Source organism: Erythrolamprus reginae, chromosome 5 (assembly GCF_031021105.1).
Source record: "Erythrolamprus reginae isolate rEryReg1 chromosome 5, rEryReg1.hap1, whole genome shotgun sequence".
NCBI classification, from domain to species: domain Eukaryota; kingdom Metazoa; phylum Chordata; class Lepidosauria; order Squamata; family Dipsadidae; genus Erythrolamprus; species Erythrolamprus reginae.
This window is the reverse complement of record NC_091954.1, coordinates 25,875,676-25,897,912: the sequence shown is the minus strand read 5'-3', so window position 1 is coordinate 25,897,912 and position 22,237 is coordinate 25,875,676. Positions and strand designations below refer to the sequence as shown.

The 22,237-nt window shown below is 42.9% G+C and overlaps 1 protein-coding gene across 8 annotated transcripts in view; it reads right to left on the bottom strand.

Moving 5' to 3' along the window:
• Nucleotides 1–22,237, bottom strand: part of SGMS1 (sphingomyelin synthase 1) — a 140,683-nt gene that overhangs the window by 93,254 nt on the left and 25,192 nt on the right. For 2 of the 8 annotated variants that reach the window (XM_070752250.1, XM_070752253.1), the window contains one exon: nt 2,818–2,875. The exons of 3 other annotated variants lie outside the window; for them this stretch is intronic. The gene's annotated coding sequence lies outside the window, so the exon portion shown is untranslated. Of the gene's footprint in view, nt 1–2,072; nt 2,096–2,817; nt 3,293–22,237 lie in introns of those variants that run through there. 3 more of the 8 variants (XM_070752255.1, XM_070752251.1, XM_070752258.1) reach the window with 2 other exon arrangements.

Here is a 22,237-nt window from a genome sequence, read left to right as displayed (position 1 = left end):
TACTCACTTATGACAGTTGAAGCGTCCTGTCATGTGATCACTATTTGAGACCTTCTCTGCCAGCTTCCCCCAAGCAAAGTCAATAGAAAAGCTGGTAAGGAAGGTCACAAGCCCCTGCAATAAATCACTTGCATCCTTCCCCCCTCAACCCACTGCAGCAACCGTGGTGGCCACACGTACCCTGGCAGCAACCACTTCAGCCCTGCCACAACCATACTATGCTTCACCAGCAAAATGGATAAAAATCAATGACTTTTTTTAAAAAAATCTGTTTTAAAAAAATCAGATTTTTAAATTTAAAACAGATTTTTTTTTATTTTAAACCAATTAACAAATTTATTGTAATAAAATGCTTATGGAATAAAAATCTATCTAAAGATAGTTTTCTGTTTAAGTTACATTAATAATTTAGTTTATTCAGCATAAAATGGAGCTTAGTGATGTAGCATGAGGCTGTATGTTCTGCAATATTAGGACTTCGGTTGAGTCAGCAGAGAGTCAGAGAAGGAGCTGCTGTGGGACAAAGTTGACAGCCGCTCTTTAAAAATTATGATTTAAATCAATTTCATTTAAATCATTTAAAACCCTTTTTTCTAGTGATAGAAATCATGAACCCTGCCACACTCATCCTGGCCACCCGAACATCTCCCCCAGCTAGTGGTAGCCATGTGTTTCAGTGCTTGTGAGCCAACCAGGACTTTTGACTTTTAGCCAGCTTCACCACTGACTTTTCTTGTTGGAATCTACAGTAGCAACAAGTGGCAAGGAGATCCTTGCTTAGTGACTTGCAATTCTCACTTAACATCAGCAACAAAGTGTGCCAGGATTGCTACCACTAAGCAATGTGGTCGCATCACTTCATACTTAATAACTGAACTGCTTAGTAATGGAAATTTCAGCTGCAAGTAACATAGTTAATCAAGACTATCTATTCTACCTACAAAATACAAACAAAATACCTACAAAATACAAACAAAGACTACATACAAAATACAAATTTGGAGGAAAAGAACTTGTAGATGACCCCTCACTCTGGCAAAGACCTTGGAATACTCATATGAGTACATTGTGAGCCGCCCCGAGTCCACAGAGAAGGGGCAGCATACAAGTCCAATAAATAAATATCCAATGACCTAGGTGCTAGAGCTCACTGTAACAACATTGCCAAAAAAGCATTAACAATTGTTAATCTAATCTTATATAGCTTCTTCTCTGGCAACATTACACTGCTAACCAGAGGTTATAAAATATTTCTTAGACCAATTCTGGAATACAGTTCACCCGTCTGGAACCTACATTGTATATCAAATATTAATACAATCAAGAGAGTCCAGAAATATTTCACAAGAAGAGTCCTTCACTCCTCCACTCGCAACAAAATATCTTATTTCACCAGACTTGAAATACTGGGATTAGACAATTTACAACTACATCACCTCCGATCTGATCTAAATGTAGTTCATAAAATCATATACTGTACTGTATATCAAAATGTCCTTCCTGTTAATGACTACTTCACCTTCAACCACAGCAATACACGAGCATGTAATAGATTCAAACTAAATGTAAACCACTCCAAACCTGACTGCAGAAAATACGACTTCATCAATAGAGTGATCAATGCATTACCTGACTCTGGTTTCTTCCACAAACCCCCAAAAACTTTAACCTTAGATTGTCTATGGTCAATCTCTCCCCATTTCTAAGAGGTCTGTAAGGGGCATACATAAGTGCACCCACTGTGCCTACCGTTCCTGTCCTACTGTCCTATTTTATTGTTACTTTTTACTTATATTATGTTTATACAAACTACTATATCCTATATATGTTTAACAAACAAACAAACAAACATCTCTGGTTCAGCTCCTCTATTTTCTTAGCTTTTATGTTAACCACTTTCAAGCTAGTGTTCTCCTGGCTAGATCAGATAGGAATCCTTCCATCCTGTCATCTAATTGTGCTATAGCATAGTTTTCTAAGGAAGATCAGAGAGAAAACATTTGCCTATCATTGGCTTACAGGACAGGAATTCATATCGTAGTTTATTTTTAGACACACTGAATTGTTCATACCATTCATGCTGATTCATTGCTGCTTCTCCATATTTAAATATGTTTCTTCAGAATCATACATAGTTTGTGACACACAAACACAAAAATATTTTCCAGATTAAAGGTTTGCCCAATTAATTTGGCAATACATTTAAAAACTTTAAATAATATTTGAATACAGATGTATATACTAGCCTACTGTGTTTTCTTTTAAGGAAGTGATATTTCCTCCCACCCTCACATATAAATATTCCTTTAAGATAACCGTATTTAGAAGCAACGTAGATAAGTTTGCTCCTCCTGACTTCCAAATTACATTTTATTGAGAGAGACAAATTTAATTGAATTGCTTTCTATCGGAAGAAAATTTTATAGTGTATTTTTCTTTCTCTATCTTAAAAATGTTAGTGGGGGTGCAGTAGTTAGATAAATAAATGGATGGAAACTATTCCAACAGCCAGCCTGAAAAATCTAATGTTAGCGGAAAGTTAATCTAGTTTATATAACTGTGCAAATAAGTATGTAGTACGTATAAAAGTGAAAACCAAATTTTAGAGAGGACATGTGACATAAATAGCTGATTAATTGGAATGCTTTTAAAATATGATCCCTTTTTCTGTAATGCACTGCTCCTAAAATCCTCTGGATCAACAGATTTTCTTCCATCCTTTATTAACCCAGATGCATAAGAAGATTATTCCAATAATAAGTTAAGAAAATAAACATTCTTCTAAATGGAAAAATTACATAAAAAGAGAATATTTACCATTATAATTCTGTTCCCAGATTAATCATCTTTGCTTCGTGCTTTTTTTTTTTCTTGGCTCCAAAACAAAGTAAGAAAAGAAAAAAGATATTTTATTTCTCTTTTCATTTAGTTAAGCTAAAACTTAAATAAATTAAAGTATAATCCTTTCACAATGTTCTTGGACCACAACTAAAATGAAAATTTGCAATTCTGCATTTGCCAACACTTAAACAGTGGTTTACTCATACAAAGCCACGAGATTAAATACTTTTTAAATTCAAAAACAAAGGATGGTTAGAAATGGCCCCAATTCAGGATGTTATTTAAATATTCCCCAAGTATTATTTCTCTCTCATGGCCTTTGCATAGCGACCATCTGAATTAAGTTCCTAGGAGACTAAAATAGTTTTTTTCCTTGTGACAACAATCTTGTTTGCTTTCAGTTTATTCTGTAACTGAATTCTCAGAGTTACTCTTTAACTAAGAAAAGTAGAGGTTTAACCTATGACATGATTTACAGAGCCTGGGTCCAGGGTACTGCTTTATCCTTAAGAAAGTACCACTATTTTACTTTATGAATACACTGGTATTCTCACTGTGGATTAAATAATCTAAAGATTTTAATTGACTAATTTATAACAAATCAGTTCATTCTTAAAAGCATGCTGAAAAATGGAAGTGAATACTGATAATTCCATTAGATATTTTTGGTTTCAGAATAAATGTAGTTGCTCTGTTAGACATCAGGACAGATGCTACATACATGCAACTAGCTTACAGGAGCATTTTACATATTTGTAATTCAAGTTTTTGACAATATAGTGAATACTGAAATATTTATTATTTATTTTATTTATTACTTAGATTTGTATGCCGCCCCTCTCCGAAGACTCGGGGCGGCTCACAACATGTAAAAAACAAATCATAAGCAATCAGACAGATGTAAAATATTTAAATATTTAAAAAAACCCATATGCTAACAGTCACACACACAGACATACCATGCATAAAGTGAACGTGCCCAGGGGGAGATGTTTCAGTTCCCCCATGCCTGACGGCAAAGGTGGGTTTTAAGGAGTTTACGGAAGGCAGGAAGAGTAGGGGCAGTTCTAATCTCCGGGGGGAGTTGGTTCCAGAGGGCCGGGGCCGCCACAGAGAAGGCTCTTCCCCTGGGGCCCGCCAACCGACATTGTTTAGTTGACGGGACCCGGAGAAGGCCCACTCTGTGGGACCTAATCGGTCGCTGGGATTCGTGCGGCAGGAGGCGGTCTCGGAGATATTCTGGTCCGATGCCATGAAGGGCTTTAAAGGTCATAACCAACACTTTGAATTGTGACCGGAAATTGATCGGCAACCAATGCAGACTGCGGAGTGATGGTAAAACATGGGCATACCTAGGTAGGCCCATGACTGCTCTCGCAGCTGCATTTTGCACGATCTGAAGTTTCCGAACACTTTTCAAAGGTAGCCCCATGTAGAGAGCATTACAGTAGTCGAACCTCGAGGTGATGAGGGCATGAGTGACTGTGAGCAATGAGTCCCGGTCCAGATAGGGCCGCAACTGGTGCACCAGGCGAACCTGGGCAAACGCCCCCCTCGCCACAGCTGAAAGATGTTGTTCTAATGTGAGCTGTGGATCGAGGAGGACGCCCAAGTTGCGGACCCTCTCTGAGGGGGTCAATAATTCCCCCCCCAGGGTGATGGACGGACAGATGGGATTGTCCTTGGGAGGCAGAACCCACAGCCACTCCGTCTTATCCGGGTTGAGCTTGAGTCTGTTGACACCCATCCAGGCCCCAACAGCCTCCAGGCACCGGCACATCACTTCCACCGCTTCGTTGACTGGGCATGGGGTGGAGATGTAAAGCTGGGTATCATCCGCATATTGATGATACCTCACCCCATGTCCTTGGATGATCTCGCCCAGCGGTTTCATGTAGATGTTGAATAGCAGGGGGGAGAGGACCGACCCCTGAGGCACCCCACAAGGGAGAAACCTAGGAGTCGACCTCTGGCCCCCCACTAACACCGACTGCGACCGGCCAGAGAGGTAGGAGGAGAACCACTGAAGGACAGTGCCTCCCACTCCCAACCCCTCCAGCCGGTGCAGAAGGATACCATGGTCGATGGTATCGAAAGCCGCTGAGAGGTCAAGGAGCACCAGGACAGAGGATAAACCCCTGTCCCGGGCCCGCCAGAGATCATCCATCAACGCGACCAAAGCGGTTTCCGTGCTGTAACCGGCCCTGAAACCCGACTGCTGGGGACCTAGATAATCGGCTTCTTCCAAGGACCGCTGGAGCTGGAGTGCCACCACCTTCTCGACAACCTTCCCCATAAAGGGAAGGTTGGAGACTGGACGATAGTTGTTAAGTACGGCTGGGTCCAGGGAGGGCTTCTTGAAATAACCCATTATTTCAGCAATTTTTGTGATGTGATGTGATGGAGGAGGAGGAAGAGGAGGAAAAGGAAAAAAGGAAAAGGAAAAAGAAAAAGGGGCTAATTTGATTTCTTTCCTAGAACAATTTCAAATACAGTGGAACCTCGACATACGAGCAGCTCTACTTACGAGCTACTCGAGATAAGAGCTGGGAGGGGAGCGACATTTTTGTTCGCCTCCCGAGCTCACATTCGGGATACGAGCGCCAAGGAGCTGTCTCCTGAAGCCGAACGCTAACTTCCGCTTTCGGCTTCAGGAGACAGCTCCTTGGCGCTCGTATCCCGCGTGTTTTAAAAGGTTGCAGCCGGCCTGGGGGGCTCGGGGGGTGCTGGCAAGCCCCCCAGGCCGGCTGCAACCTTTTAAAACACGCGCGCCGCTTCGCAGCTGTCTGCTGAAGCCGAACGCGGAAGTTAGCGTTCCGGCTTCAGCAGACAGCTGCGAAGCGGCGCACGTGTTTTAAAATGTGGCAGCCAGCCTGGGGGGCTCGGGGGGAAGCCCCCGAGCCCCCCAGGCCGGCTGCCACGTTTTAAAACACCCGCGCCGCTTCGCAGCTGTCTCTGAACGCTAACTTCCACGTTCGGCGGCAGCGGGTTTTTTTGTTGTTGCACGGATTAATTGACTTTACATTGTTTCCTATGGGAAACAATGTTTCGTCATACGAGCGTTCCGACTTACGAGCCTCTTTCCGGAACCAATTAGTCTCGTAAGTCGGGGTTCTACTGTACAGTGGTACCTCTACTTAAGAACTTAATTCGTTCCGTGACCAGGTTCTTAAGTAAAAACGTTCTTAAGCAGAAGCAATTTTTCCCATAGGAATCAATGTAAAAGCAAATAATACGTGCAAACCCATTAGGAAAGAAATAAAAGCTCGGAATTTGGGTGGGAGAAGGAGGAGGAAAGAAGAGGAGGACAGTCACTGCCAAAGGAAGAAGGTAAGGTGCATCCAAAAAATCCAAAAGGCTTAAAAAAGGCTTTTTTTAAGGTTTAAAAAAAACGGACTCTGAGGTGGCAAGGAGGAGCACGCATCTCCAATACACCCCGCGCGAGGCTGCCTCCCAAACACTGGCTGCTGCTGCTGCTACCTCTTCCTTCCCATGATGAAGGGCTCCACTCTCTTCTTGCTCGCTCGCTTTGTAGCGGCGCCTTTCCTTCGCTTTGTAGCTGGCGGTTTTCCTTCGTTGTGGTGACTCCTCGACTGCCCAGAGCGAAGGGAGCATTTTGTTTCTCTGGGCACTGGCAGAGGTTTATTCCCTGCCCAAGCACCCAGAAAAAGGAAAACGCTTCGTTCGCTCTGGACTGCCAAAGCCTCTTTAAGTGCCATCAAAAGGCTCCTCTGGTAACCCAGATGGACGGGATTAAAGGGAGAATGGCAGGAAACTGGCCGTGCCTTCATGCCACTCTCAAATTTCCTGGGAAAATTTTCTGGGCTCGAATTCTTAAGTAGAAAATGGTTCTTAACAGTGTTCCCCGTAAGCTGCGCGCGTGCGCACACGCACACCCCAAAATACCCCCTCGCGCACCCTTTTCCACGGGCGCACACTCCCCATCCCTCCGCCAGCCCATGGCATGGGGCGGCGGCAGTAGAAAGAAAGGGAGCCGCGGCCGCCCCTGCCTCCCCACGGTGCCTCCGGCCCCCTCGCGGCTCTGGCCTCTCGGCCCTGCCCCCTGCCCGCCCGATCCACCCCCTCTCCTCCTCCGTCGCCTCCTGCCTTGGGGCGTGACTTCTCCCACGGCCGTGGCTTTGGCTTCTCCTCCTCTTCTCTCCACGCGCTTCAGGAATGCCCACCCTGCCCCTCTCACAGCCCCTTCGCTGGGAGCACTTTCGTCCCGGACTTTCAGCACGAGGGCTGCAGTAGAGGCAGGGCAGGCGTTCCTGAAGAGCTGGGAGAAAGCGCTCTCGCAGCCCCCTCGCTGACAGAGAAAGAGGGGGGGAGAGAGAGAAAGTAAGTGAGAAAGAGAGAGAGAGAGAAAGGGGGGAGAGAGAGATAGCAAGAGAGAGAAGAGAAAGAAAGCAAGAGAGATAGAAAGAAAAAGTGAGAGAGAGAAAGCAATAGAGATAGAGAAAGAAAACAAGAGAGAAAGTGAGAAAAAGAGAGAGAGCAAGAGGGGGAGAGAGAAAGAGAGAGAAATGACTCTTGATTTAAAGCATATGATAAAAAGCACCCAATAACAGGGGGAGGAAACCCAGCCATTTGTGTGTGTGTGTATGTGTGTGTGTGAACTCTTGAACCATTTCCAATAGCTCACCTGTTATTGGAAATGGTTCAAGAGTTCACACACACACACATACATACATACATACATACACACACACAAGGGGGGAGGAGACAGGGATGGAAAAAGAGAAAATAGTAATAATAGTAATAGATTTTGGTTTTGGTTTATTATTAATTTCCTTTAATAAAAAAGAAGGGAACTTTTTTTTTGTTTATTTATTTATTCATTCATTCATTCATTCATTCATTCATTCATTCAGTCATTCATTTATTTATACTTCTATGCCGCCCAGTCCCAAAAGGACTGCCGCTCAGACACTATACTTTTCTGCCCACACCGAAAAAAAATTAGAGGGAACATTGGTTCTTAAGTAGAGGCAAAAAAATCTTTAACACCCAATTCTCATCTAGAAAAGTTCTTAAGTAGAGGCGTTCTTAAGTAGAGGTACCACTGTAGTACACAATTTGTACAACAGGGTTGTCAAATACATGGTTTAGGACCAGATTATTTATGGGACTGTCTTCTGCCTCACATGTCGCAGCGACCGATTAGATATCAAAGAGCAGTGCCGGCTGGCAGGACCACGGGGAAGCGTCTTCTCTGTGGTGGCTCCGGTCCTCTGGAACCAACTCCCCCCCAGAGATTTGCACTGCCCCTACCCTCCTGGCTTTTCAAAAGACTTTAAAAACACAGCTTCGCAGCCAGGCCTGGGGCTGTTGAGCAACAACACTCTGCTCCGGACAGTAGCAACAAATGAGTGATGCCAGTAGTAACTGATGAGTGATGCCAGTAGTAATGGATGAGTTGATGGATGAATGTTTTTTTAATATTTGTGGTTTTAAATTTTGTATCTCTGTTTTATCTTTGTACGCTGCCCTGTGTCCATCAGGAGAAGAGCGGCCTATAAATTTAATAAACAAGCAAACAAACAAACTCAAGGCTAAGGGGTACTGGAAACAGCAAAGGACCAGCCCATGGTGCTCTGCCAGCAAAAAGGTGGTCCTCCTGAGCTCCGCTTTCGCTGGTAGAGGGTTGCAGGAGACAGTTGCAGATGAAAACAAAGCTTGGGAGCCCATTTTCGCTGGCAGAGTGCTCGGGTCATCACAAGTGCCCTGAAACAAGTGTTGTTGAGATGGCCATGCCCCCCTTACCATACCGCCCCAGCTCCCCGAAGTCAAACACAACCCTGATGTGGCCCTCAATGAAATCAAGTTTGATCCACTTGCACTACAAGGAAAGGCACACTTTCCATCTATTGCATAATCATTTTGCTATAATACTATGATTTTAAGACACCTTGCTCATCCAATTAACAAGATGGTGCTTTATTTCAATTATCAATTATATCAATTAAATACTGGTAGTTTCTTGATTTCTAAAACCTACAAAAGTAATTAATGTGAAGTATACAAGATTTTGAAATACACAAATGCTTGCTAGCAACATGTGCAAGGTTTTTAAAAATTATGTTCAGGCATGTCCGATCCTCAGAGACGGCCATTACAAGTCCCTCCCTCTTGCCTTTCTTGGCAAGATTTTTTAGTTTGCCACTGCCTTCTTCCTGGAGGTGAGAAAGTGATTGGTCTAAAGTCACCCAGTGACTTTAGTGACTCAGGCAGGACTAGAACTCAAGTCTCCAATTTTGAGCTGGATGTCTTAACCACTACACCATACTTGAGTCTTCTTCAAGTTTTACAAGCTGCAAAAACAAATTTTGCAAAGGTAAGAATTACCTGCCAGTAAAAATGGACCATAAAATTCCCCAGACCATCCCGGAAATGAGATTAGAAGGAGGATAAGTAACTCTTTACATACAGTATGTATTGGCAGAAGTTGCAATGCAATAGAATTTAATGCTACTACTGCTACTAGAGCTACATGGGTTGAGCCTTGCCATGCAAGGAATTGCAGTACATTTTCCATCCAGTTCTGTTGATGGTCTAGTGCAATAATGTAAGTACAGTGGTACCTCTACTTACGAACTTAATTCGTTCCATGACCATTTTACAGAGTCAGCATATTTCCCCAAAAAATCTGGGTCCTCATTTTATCGACCTCAGAAGGATGGAAGGCTGAGTCAACCTCCAGTAATGCACAGGTCATTGTAAAACTTATGCATCTTTCTTTCTGGTAACAGTGCAACATGTCAGCTTTTTAAAATATTTATCAGTCCCTTTCTTTCCATTGCTGAAATTATTAAATATGGTGGTACCCCTACTTACGAACTTAATTTGTTCCGTGACCTGGTTCTTAAGTAGAAAAGTTTATAAGAAGTTCTTGAAAAGAGACAAAAAAAATCTTGAACACCCGGTTCTTATCTAGAAAAGTTCGTAAGTAGAGGAGTTCTTAGGTGGAGGTACCAATGTACTTATCAACATTTATTGCTTATAAACTGGTCTAATACAATGCTATTTTGAACTATGAACCAAATGAGTTAGAATTTATTATATTCTGTTGGCCTTCAAATTCTATATCAAAGATCTTGACACAAGGGCATGGGTATCTCCTTCAAAGAACATAGTCAATGTCATTTTTCTTGATTTGGAGATTCCAAGTGGAATCCCAGTTATTAGTCTTAACTATGTCAAATCTTGAGGATGAAAATGAAGCATTAGTCAGCATTTGAGAACACAAAGCCTTGCCCTTGTTGTGACTTTTGTAAGTCTCTACCTGCAGAGCAACCCTGAACATTAATTTCACTTCTTGAAATAGCTTTTCTAGGAATTTTGACTTTCCAAGATCTAGTGATTAATACTTTGGTTTAATTATGCTCTATGTAAGAGGATAATGCCTCAGGTTTAAAAAGCTTGACGATTTTTAAAAATTAAACTTCCCCAAAACAGCCAAATACAGCTAGTCCTCGACTTACAACAGTTTATTTAGTGACCACTTAACGTTGCAAGGGGGAAGAAAAAAGTGATTTATGACCATTTTTCACACATCACCATTACAGCATCTTCATGGTCACATGATCAAAATTCAGGTGCTGGGCATGACGGCTGCAATGTTCTAGGGTCATGTGATCAGCTTTTGCAACCTTCTGACAAGCAAAGTCAGTGAGGAAGCCAGATTCACTTAACAAATGTGTTTCTAATTTAACTACTGCAGTGATTCATTTAACAACTTTGGCCACAAAGTTTATAAAAACGGGGCAAAACTCACTTAACAAATGTTTCCCTTGGCAACATAAATTTTGAGCTCAATGGTGGTAGTAACTCAAGTACTAATGTGCCAAGTTTAAAAGGCTGTTAAAAAACAAAATATTGCTAGATTTTTTTCATTTGCTATTCTGCCCAAACTCAAAGGAAGTTAGAGTGATGTTCACACAATTACAGTCTTCCATGATCACAGGATTTGTCTACCGCAGGGTTTTCAAACTTAAGGCTTGAGGGCCGAATCCGGCCCACGGGGTGCTTAGACAGCTAAGTTTAGACCAACATTTGATAGCTGTAGCTAGGGGGACCTTTGCACAGGTTTGTCTTGTGCATCAATTGCGACCCTACTTGGATTAGGAGGCTCTTCTTACAGTCACTCATGCCCTTGTCACCTCATGGTTAGATTATTGCAATGCGCTCTACATGGGGCTACTCCTGAAGAGGGTTCGGAGACTACAGTTGGTCCGGAATGCAGTTGCACATATTGTGGCAGAGGTACCTAGGTACACCCTCCACGAACTGCACTGGCTCCCGATTGGTCTCCGGATCTAATTCAAGATGTTGATCATTATCCTATATGGCTTAGGGCCAGACTATCATCAAGACCACCTTCTACCACACAGCTCCCAGTGACCAGTAAGGGCCCACAGAGTTGGTCTTCTCCAGGTCCCATCAGCTAAACAGTGTCAGCCAGTGTGTCCGTAGGGGAAGGCCTTCTCTGTGGTTGCCCTGGCTCTCTGGAACCAGTTAGGTCCTGAGATCCGGACTACCCCCACCCTATTGGCCTTTCAAGAAAGTGGTAAAGACCTGGCTTTTCCAAGAGGTGTGGGGCCGCTGATCTTATGGTGGTAACCAGTGAGTTCCGGCCATGAATGGTATGCAGGGGTTTATCTATTTGTATTGCAAATTGTTTTTAAACTGTTTTTAGAGGTTTTTGTACTATGTACTACTGATTTTTTAATATTTTTGCTGTGAGCTGTCTAGAGTCCCTAGAGAGTTGGACAGCATAGAAATGGAAGGAAGGGAGGGAGGGAGGGAGGGAGGGAGGGAGGGAGGGGGGGGGGAGGGAGGGAGGGAGGGAGGGAGGGAGGGAGGGAGGGAGGAAGGAAGGAAGGAAGGAAGGAAGGAAGGAAGGAAGGAAGGAAGGAAGGAAGGAAGGAAGGAAGGAAGGAAGGAAGGAAGGAAGGAAGGAATAAGAAATCCTTATCTCCACAATGTCCCAGTGGGAATTGGCAAATTCCATGTGCCAATTCCCACTGGGACAGACTGTGTTATGCTAAGACCCTCTATAGATTTACTTTGAATAAGTATAATTCTACTTGCAAACACGAGGGAAAAAATTTAGTCATTAGATATTAGAATAACAATGCAGGAAATTGCTTTATTCCCTTTAGGGGGCTCTTAAGGTTAGGTGTATACTACTATATTAGTTTTGGACATTTTCAAACATAGAGCACTTACTATGAAATCAAAGTCTCTCCCCAATCTAATTCGCTACAATGCTAATAAAATCTTGCATCACAGACCAAGGGAAAAATACTATCAAATGCGCCTAAGATGAATAAGCATAATTAAGGAAGCCAACATCATTTTGTGGTGGGAGGAATTTCACATTTGGTTCTGGGGACCAAAGATAGAAAGGCCAACTTTCGAACATTTGAATATCTGCAAAGACTCAGAAGCTACAAATACAACTCCACGTTGAACACAAAGACATTTTTCTTCCTTATACATCATTTAATTGAATAAAGACAAACAATGTAAAATTACTGTATGCACTTTAAAAGCAGAAAGAATAATAAATGATCAGATTGACTTCTGAGTTCCCCAGAATCCCTTCCAAACTGAATAGGCAAATACAGATCAACACAAGCAAGTATATACTGTACTTATTTACACAAAATATTCTAATTTCACACAGATGGCCAATGGCCAAACAGGACGAATCAGGAAATATTTTTTTTCATGCTAGCAAAAAGCTCAACGACAAATCTGTCAACTATGAAAATAGCAAATTCCAGCCATGTGGTTTTTGGAAGTAGACCAAAAATAATACCTTTTGTATTATACATTTTAATAAGTCTACGATAAACACTGAATTAAATCCATAATAAGTAAGCTTCTGACTGTACATTGCAGTAAACACATTTCCTCTTCCCAAATTAAAATGGTAAAGGAATCCCAACCTCCAGTACAAATTTTACAGGGTCAAATTCTCTTCTGTCCCTGGTCTGTGTCTCGTCCACTTTTCACTTCAGGATTTTACCCTTGAACCCATGCAACAGAATCATGTTATGCATTAGTACTACCAATTGCATGTAACCAACCAAATACAGGTAATTCTTGACTTACAACGGTTGATTTAGTGACCGTTCTAAGTTACAATGGCATGGAAAAATGACTTGTGAGTGTTTTTCACACAATTATCGTGCATCCGCTTGGTCACATGATCAAATTCAGCTGCTTGGCAACTGGGTCATATTCATGACAGGTCCTGGGGTCACGTGATCACATTTTGCGACCTTCCGACAAGCAAAAGTCAATGGGGAACCTTCATTCATTTAACAACCGTGTTACCAATTTAAAGTTGCAGTGATTCACTTAATAACTGGGGCAAGCAAAGTTGTAAAATAACTGGGGCAAAGTTATTTTAAAAATGTCTCACTTAGCAACAAAAATGTTTGGCTCAATTATGGTCGGAGGTTGAGGACTAACTGTATCATTAGCAGGCATTATTATTGCCACAGACTAACATGACATTGTACTTTCTTAACAAATTAACTCATGTACTTCCCCCAATTAATTCATTACAATTACAATTAATCCCTTTATTATCCCCATGACAACATTTCAAAAGGTACATTACACAGATGGTGAACACAGGCAATTGGGTGACTAAAGATCCCATCAGTTGGAGCACTTATTTGTATAAAGAAAGGTTGAAAACTTTGGATTTAGGAAGATGGATGAAAGCATGACAGAAGTTGGGTTTATTTAGTTATTTAGCGCATGGAAACCGAAGCTGATTACATTGATTGATAGGAAGAATGATTCTCAACCCAGCCAAGTGTGAAACTTGTTAAGTGAGTTTTGCCCCATTTTGCCACTTTTCTTGCCACATTTGTTAAGTAAATCACTGCAGTTGCTAAATTAGTAACATGGTTGTAAAATGAATCTGGTTTCCCCATTGACTTCGCTTATCAGAAGGCTGCACAAGGGGATCATGTGACCCAGTGACACCGTCATGTGAGTCAGCAGTCAAGCATCTGAATTTTGATCATATGGCATAATATAAACGATCATAACTCCCTTTTTTCAGTACCATTGTAATTTTGAACAGTGACTAAGCAAACTGCCTATATTTTTTTTTTAAAAACCCAAATCTTCCCACCAAAGGTGAATGTCCAACAACTTGAGTTAAGTGAGAAGGAATATTTATTCATAAACTATGTACTGAAAGGTTTCTGAAAAATGAGGTGACAATCACAGCAATTTACACTTTAATACAGAATTAAATACATTTCAAGGAAGAAAGCACCATTGGCAACTAGTCATAATTGCCACCTAGGAATTCCAGGAAGAAAAACAGCATAGTTCCAAAACCAGGTAATTACAAGCAATGGCAAGACATTGTTATTGACCTACAGTAAATTCTTTATTTTCCAGTAGTGTTTAATCAGCTTACTGGGAAACAGGATGGTATCCTGTATTGGGCTGGATCTAATCCAGGAGAATGTTATTTATGCAGCCGTAATACTTATTTTTCTGTTGCTGTAACTGTAATGAAATGCTATATGATTAACAAATCTTCTGTTTCAACAAATATATAGCATTTGGCCTAATTTTTTTGTTCTGCCTCCAGTAAGTTTTATTTTCATCCAGTTGATACCAAGATTTTAAAATTTCACTTCCACATCTGTTTTTCCAGCTGGATATTTGCAAAATAGTTAAATAAAAGCAGCCAACACCTAATACTGAATGTTAACTGAATATTTCCTGTCATGTTCCCAGACATTTTAAATCGATCAATTAATTAAAATGAGTTAATATGTCTAATGCACACCAAACAAAAAAAACTTCTTTGCTTTCCTATTTTATAAAGGGGAGAGAGAAGAGAGGAGAATCTTGACTGTTATTAATTGAGTATATAACTATTTCATGGAAAGAACTATCTTTTACAGTCTCATTTGTGAATGAAACAAATAATTCACTACTGCTTTGAAACCAGCAATTTGGTTGTAGAGCTTCCTCAACAGCCACAAGACCGGAGACTTATTTAAAACGCTTAATTCTTGTCCCTAATACCTTTAGATAAATTCCAGATCTGCATTCAATATTTGGGCTGAGAATAATAGCTTTGATGGGCTATCAATGCTATTTTTAGTCAGTGCTATTTCTTGCCATTTGTTTGAAATATTATATGGCTTCCTTCTTGAGCAGGGGACGGGACTATAACAGATGTCACCAGTCCCAGGGCTACAGAAATTTGGAACTGGGCTGTGGTAGTTGGTGTCTGTCCATGTGCAGAGCTGTATTTGTAAAAGAAGAACACATGCATGATACCATTCCCCCTCCCCTCCTCTCTGTCCATTCTCTGAGCCAGAAATGTTGACACCACTGGACTAGATGATCTTCAAAATCTTAGGTAATTTTTTTTTAAAAAAATCTTTCATACAAACTTTTTTAATACATTGTAAAATACCTTCTATTCACGTTACAATAAAAACAGTATTTCATTAGTCAGTCATATATACAGTAATCCTTTCCAGCTCTGTAATTCTATTTCCTGTGTAGTTATTCACTTATTGCCATTTGGCATAAGGAACAAAAGGATGGATCTGCCCTGCCATAATAAACCAGGTTTCATTGTCTAGAAGCTAAACTCATTGGGTTGATAAGGAACTAGCTTAACTTGGTCAAAACTTGGGGAAGTTTGAATCTGGTCAAAGAAGTTATTCATTCATTTATTGGATTTCTATACTGCCCCTCTCCAAAGACTCGGGATGCTTGTTTAGCAGTTTAGCATTATACAGTGATCCCCCGCTCGTTGCGAGGGTTCCGTTCCAGGAGCCCCCGCAATGAGCGGGTTTTCGCGAAGTAGCGATGCGGAAGTAAAAACACCTTCTGCGCATGTGCAGATGGTGTTTTTACTCCCACAGCGCTAGCGAGGAGCCAAAGATTGGGGGCGGCGCGGCTGTTTGCCGCCGGCATGGGGGGCTTCCTAGCAGCCCCCCAAACCCGGGTTGGGGGTCCGGGGGGCGCTGTCTCTCGGCGCTTTCGTGCTGAGTCCGGGAGCGAACTCGCTCCCCGACTCAGCTGGAAAGCGCCGAGAGACAGCGTGGACAGGCCCGTTCCTTGGCGCTGTCTCTCGGCGCTTTCGTGCTGAGTCCGGGAGCGAACTCGCTCCCCGACTCAGCTGGAAAGCGCCGAGAGACAGCGTGGACAGGCCCGTTCCTTGGCGCTGTCTCTCGGCGCTTTCGTGCTGAGTAGGGAGCGAACTCGCTCCCCGACTCAGCTGGAAAGCACCGAGAGACAGCGTGGACAGGCCCGTTCCTTGGCGCTGTCTCTCGGCGCTTTCGTGCTGAGTCCGGGAGCGAACTCGCTCCCCGACTCAGCTGGAAAGCGCCGAGAGACAGCGTGGACAGGCCCGTTCCTTGGCGCTGTCTCTCGGCGCTTTCGTGCTGAGTCCGGGAGCGAACTCGCTCCCCGACTCAGCTGGAAAGCGCCAAGAGACAGCGTGGACAGGCCCGTTCCTTGGCGCTGTCTCTCGGCGCTTTCGTGCTGAGTCCGGGAGCGAACTCGCTCCCCGACTCAGCTGGAAAGCGCCGAGAGACAGCGTGGACAGGCCCGTTCCTTGGCGCTGTCTCTCGGCGTTTTCGTGCTGAGTCCGGGAGCGAACTCGCTCCCCGACTCAGCTGGAAAGCGCCGAGAGACAGCGTGGACAGGCCCGTTCCTTGGCGCTGTCTCTCGGCGCTTTCGTGCTGAGTCCGGGAGCGAACTCGCTCCCCGACTCAGCTGGAAAGCGCCGAGAGACAGCGTGGACAGGCCCGTTCCTTGGCGCTGTCTCTCGGCGTTTTCGTGCTGAGTCCGGGAGCGAACTCGCTCCCCGACTCAGCTCGAAAGCGCCGAGAGACAGCGTGGACAGGCCCGTTCCTTGGCGCTGTCTCTCGGCGCTTTCGTGCTGAGTCCGGGAGCGAACTCGCTCCCGGACTCAGCTCGAAAGCGCCGAGAGACAGCGTGGACAGGCCCGTGCGGCGAGAATGAACGGCGTGGGCGGGCGAAGGGCGGGCGGCAGCGAGGAGTTTGCGTGGGCGGTGGGGAAACTCCTCGCTGACGCCAGCAAGAGGGGGAAGACTCAGGGAAGCCGCCCAGCAGCTGATCTCCCGGTTGCCATCTACGCATGCGTGCCCACGGGCACGCATGCGTAGATGGTATTTTGACTTCCGGGTTGAAAAATAGCGAAGTACCCTGTTCGCAATGGTTGGGGACGCAATAAACGGGGGATCACTGTAGTTTAGATGCCGGTGCCTGGAGGCTGTTGGGGCCTGGATGGGTGTCAACAAACTCAAACTCAACCCAGACAAGACGGAGTGGCTGTGGGTTTTGCCTCCCAAGGACAATTCTATCTGTCCGTCCATTACCCTGGGGGGAGGGGGAATTATTGACCCCCTCAGAGAGGGTCCGCAACTTGGGCGTCCTCCTCGATCCACAGCTCACATTAGAGAAACACCTTTCAGCTGTGGCGAGGGGGGCGTTTGCCCAGGTTCGCCTGGTGCGCCAGTTGCGGCCCTATTTGGACCGGGAGTCATTGCTCACAGTCACTCATGCCCTCATCACCTCGAGGATCGACTACTGTAACGCTCTCTACATGGGGCTACCTTTGAAAAGTGTTCGGAAACTTCAGATCGTGCAGAATGCAGCTGCGAGAGTAATTATGGGCTTCTCTAAGTATGCCCATATTACTCCAACACTCCGCACTCTGCATTGGTTGCCGATCAGTTTCCGGTCACAATTCAAAGTGTTGGTTATGACCTATAAAGCCCTTCATGGCACCTGACCAGAATATCTTCGGGACTGCCTCCTGCCATACGAATCCCAGCGACCGGTTAGGTCCCACAGAGTCGGCCTTCTTCGGGTCCCGTCGACTAAACAATGTCGTCTGCCGGGACCCAGGGGAAGAGCCTTCTCTGTGGGGGGCCCGACCCTCTGGAACCAGCTCCCCCCTGAGATTAGGATTGCCCCCACCCTCCCTGCCTTTCGTAAACTCCTTAAGACCCACCTCTGCCGACAGGCATGGGGGAACTAAAACACCTCCCCCTTGCCCATGTTGTGTTGTTGATTGATTGACTGTGTGCTTGTTTTTTATATATATTGGGATTGTTTTAGGAAATTACTAATTTTAAATTGTAATTAGATCGGTGGGCATTGGATTTTTATTATGTACTGTTTTTCATTATCGTTGTGAGCTGCCCCGAGTTTGCGGAGAGGGGCGGCATATAAATCCAATAAATCTAATCTAAATCTAATCTAATCTCCTCTTGCATCTTGGAGTTCCATTCCGGTAGTAGCGTGCAGATTGCGCAATTTGCACATGACTGCTCCTGAGCCATGTTCGCCAGTCCAGCAGGTGGCGCCATCTTTTTAAAAGTTTTATGCCTTTTTTTGCTTCTTGCGCATGTGCAGAAGCAAAATCTCATGAGGGGACACTTGTGTGTGAGAGAATTTGGCGGTTTTTTGCTTCTGTGCATGCGTGGAAGCAAAAAATTGCCAAAATTGCATGCATGTGTGCGTCCCCTCATGAGATTTCAGCGCGTTTTTGCTTCCTGCACATGCGTGGAAGGAAAATTGCGTGAGGGGACACATGGGCACATCCACACAAATGAGCAGGATGCACATGCAGCGCACTGGTATGCAGGTAAGTGGAACCTGCTGCAGTCTTGCACAGTGATGGTTTTTAAACTGTCCTACTTCAGAGCAACACACTTTTAAAGCACAATGTAAGAAATTCAGAATTTTAACTAAAAAAACCCAAATAGGTTTGCCTGGAAACAAAAATACAGAAGCAAGGACAAGAATTTATACTTTTGGATTGCTGAATTTTTAAGCATTTAAAAAAGTATGGTTGTGGATCTGTTTTGTCATTATCAATCTTACAGAAAATAGCACCCTAGTTGGGAAGCTAAGAGTGTTGCCTGTCATTTAATGAAATCCAGGATCATGGGGGAGGGGCTGTTCTATTATAAAGAAAGACATGCATACACATACATACACATGCATACACACACAAAGAGGTGTCTTCTACTTCTTTATAGTAGAACAGCCTTGAATCCTTCAATCATATACAGACAGTCCTTGTTCATCAATCATTTGTTCATTGACTGTTTGAAGTTGCATATTTATTTATTTATTTATTTATTTATTTATTTATTATTTAGATTTGTATGCCGCCCCTCTCCGCAGACTCGGGGCGGCTCACAACAAGGCATAAACAAATCGTAACAAATCCAAATAAATTTAAATATTTAAAAAAGTTTAAAAGAGAACCCCAATATACTAACAAACACACACACAAGCATACCATACATAAATTATACATGCCCGGGGGAGATGTTTCAGTTCCCCCATGCCTGACGGCAAAGGTGGGTTTTAAGAACTTTACGGAAGGCAGGGAGAGTAGGGGCAGTTCTAATCTCCGGGGGGAGTTGGTTCCAGAGAGTCGGGGCCGCCACAGAGAAGGCTATTCCCCTGGGGGCCCGCCAACCGACATTGTTTAGTTGACGGGACCCGGAGAAGGCCCACTCTGTGGGACCTAATCGGTCGCTGGGATTCGTGCGGAAGGAGGCGGTCTCGGAGGTATTCTGGTCCAATGCCATGAAGGGCTTTAAAGGTCATAACCAACACTTTGAATTGTGACCGGAAATTGATCGGCAACCAATGCAGACTGCGGAGTGATGGCGAAACATGGGCATACCTAGGTAAGCCCATGACTGCTCTCGCAGCTGCATTCTGCACGATCTGAAGTTTCCGAACACTTTTCAGAGGTAGCCCCATGTAGAGAGCGTTACAGTAGTCGAACCTAGAGGTGATGAGGGCATGAGTGACTGTGAGCAATGAGTCCCGGTCCAGATAGGGCCGCAACTGGTGCATCAGGCGAACCTGGGCAAACGCCCCCCTCACCACAGATGAAAGATGGTTCTCTAATGTGAGCTGTGGATCGAGGAGGACGCCCAAGTTGCGGACCCTCTCCGAGGAGGTCAATAATTCCCCCCCCCAGGGTAATGGACGGACAGATGGAATTGTCCTTGGGAGGCAGGACCCACAGCCACTCCATCTTATCCGGGTTGAGTTTGAGTCTGTTGACACCCATCCAGGCCCCAACAGCCTCCAGACACCGGCACATCACTTCCGCTGCCAAGGTCATAACCAGAATTCCATTGTTTAAAAAAACAATTCAGTCTAACATTTCAGTGTGTTCAGTGATATCAGAAAGCAGACAGCTAATAACACCGTGTTTGGTTTGGTGCTGCAACCCAACAGGACCGACACAGACTTCAGAGGACAATCAGAACTGCAGAAAAAGCAATTGCTGCCAACCTGCCTTCCATTGAGGACCTGTACACTGCACAAGTCAAAAAGAGGGCGGGGAAAATATTTACTGACCCCTCACATCCTGGACACAAACTGTTTCAACTCCTACCCTCAAAACGTCGCTACAGAGCACTGCACACCAAGACAACTAGACACAAGAACAGTTTTTTTCCGAACGCCATCACTCTACTAAACAAATAATTCCCTCAACACTGTCAGAATTTCTACTAAATCTGCACTTCTATTCTACTCATTTTTCTCATCATTCCTATCACCCATTTCCTCCCATGTTGACTGTATGACTGTAACTTGTTGCTTATATCCTAAGATTTTTATTAATATTGCTTCTTCATTGCTTATTTGACCCCTATGACAATCATTAAGTGCTGTACCACATGATTTTTGACAAATGTATATTTTATTTTATGTACACTGAGAGCATATGCACCAAGACAAATTCCTTGTGTGTCCAATCACACTTGGCCAATAAAATTCTATTCTATTCTATTTCTACCAGCCAATTCTAGTGACTAAGTGCCAGCTTGTTATCAATATACTTCAGAAATTACACAGGGAATCCCAAAGCTGAGCAGAAATGTTTCCATGGGGAGTTGTCTCAAGAGAAGAAAATTTGGCATATTACATGTACATACTAACTCCACTAGCATTACTCATTTCCTCATTTTTAAAGCTTTACTTAACAAACTCAAAAACATAATGTTAACATTTAACACAACAGCAGTTATATTATTATAGTGCACCCTTTATAAATTTTATTTACACTTTCAGTCTTAAGGTTAAAAAAATCAGTAAAACTTAATACCTTTTCCCTAAAGGTAGGTTGTTATGTTGGCAATACTGTGCTTTATTGTTTATTTTTCGTTATATACTCAATACTACATCACCCTTCTGGTTGTTTAACTTCCCTTATAATACTTTATTTCACCCCGGAGAGTAGAATATTACACTCCATAACACCTTTTCAAGCTTGGTATTTCTTTCTTTGAGAAAACCAGCATAAAAGCCAATAATATGAAAATATTTTTTATAAGAATGCTTTGTAAAAGCCCAATGGGGAAACTATAGACCAATTAGTAGCTAACTATTATGGATTTTTTTTATTATATAGGCAATAGGATGAAATATAATGTTCTCCAATGTTGTTAAAAATAACTCCCTAAAAACCTCATCCACCATGTCCAATCCAGCAAAATCGGGAAGGCTATTAGCTCATGACATGCAGATTGAGACATTAAAAATAGTTCAAATAGAATTTAATCCTATTTTATATATCTGCAGTGACTATTCAGCATCTCTAGGAATATAATCCTTTCAGCACACTGGGAAATTTAATGTATTAATATTAATTATAATTTATAATGTATTTTCCTTAGCATGTCATTTATTAAAGAGGGTCTGATAATGCAATTATTGGTTTTCATTATTCAGCTTCATTTCAAAGCCAAATGTTTCATTCTTATGATCCTGTATCTTCTTTCATTATAAATTCTTGGAATTATTTTGCTTCCTTTATGGTTTGGCAGTATTTCAAAAGTATTTTACTGCTTCATTCTGGATTGCCTAGCTTATATGCTAAAATATATTTTATTAATTTATCCAGATGATTTAATTATTTTAGTTTCCTAATAAATAAGTCATTCATTTGATTTGTTCTTGAACTTGAGCATTTGGATTTAAGAAGGGTGCAGGATCATCATTTTCTTATGTTATTTTTTCTTATTTTTGAAAAATCAACGTTAAAAATGCGCTTTCATAATTATTATTTTTCCTGCAATTTGAGTTACAACTTTCAGAGGCTAGTGGCTATTATCTCAAAATGGCAATAGACATATATAATGTGGTCTCCTGTGGCTGGTACTCAAGAATCATATATCCAAACAGGGAAATTCTGCCTTGCCATCCTTTTAAATATTATTATTCCACGGTCTTTCCTATTCCAGGTATTATAATTCAACACGGATTAACTTCTTTAACAGTTAAGTAAGACCTTGGTTATTTTTAAGCAAGATTAAAAAAC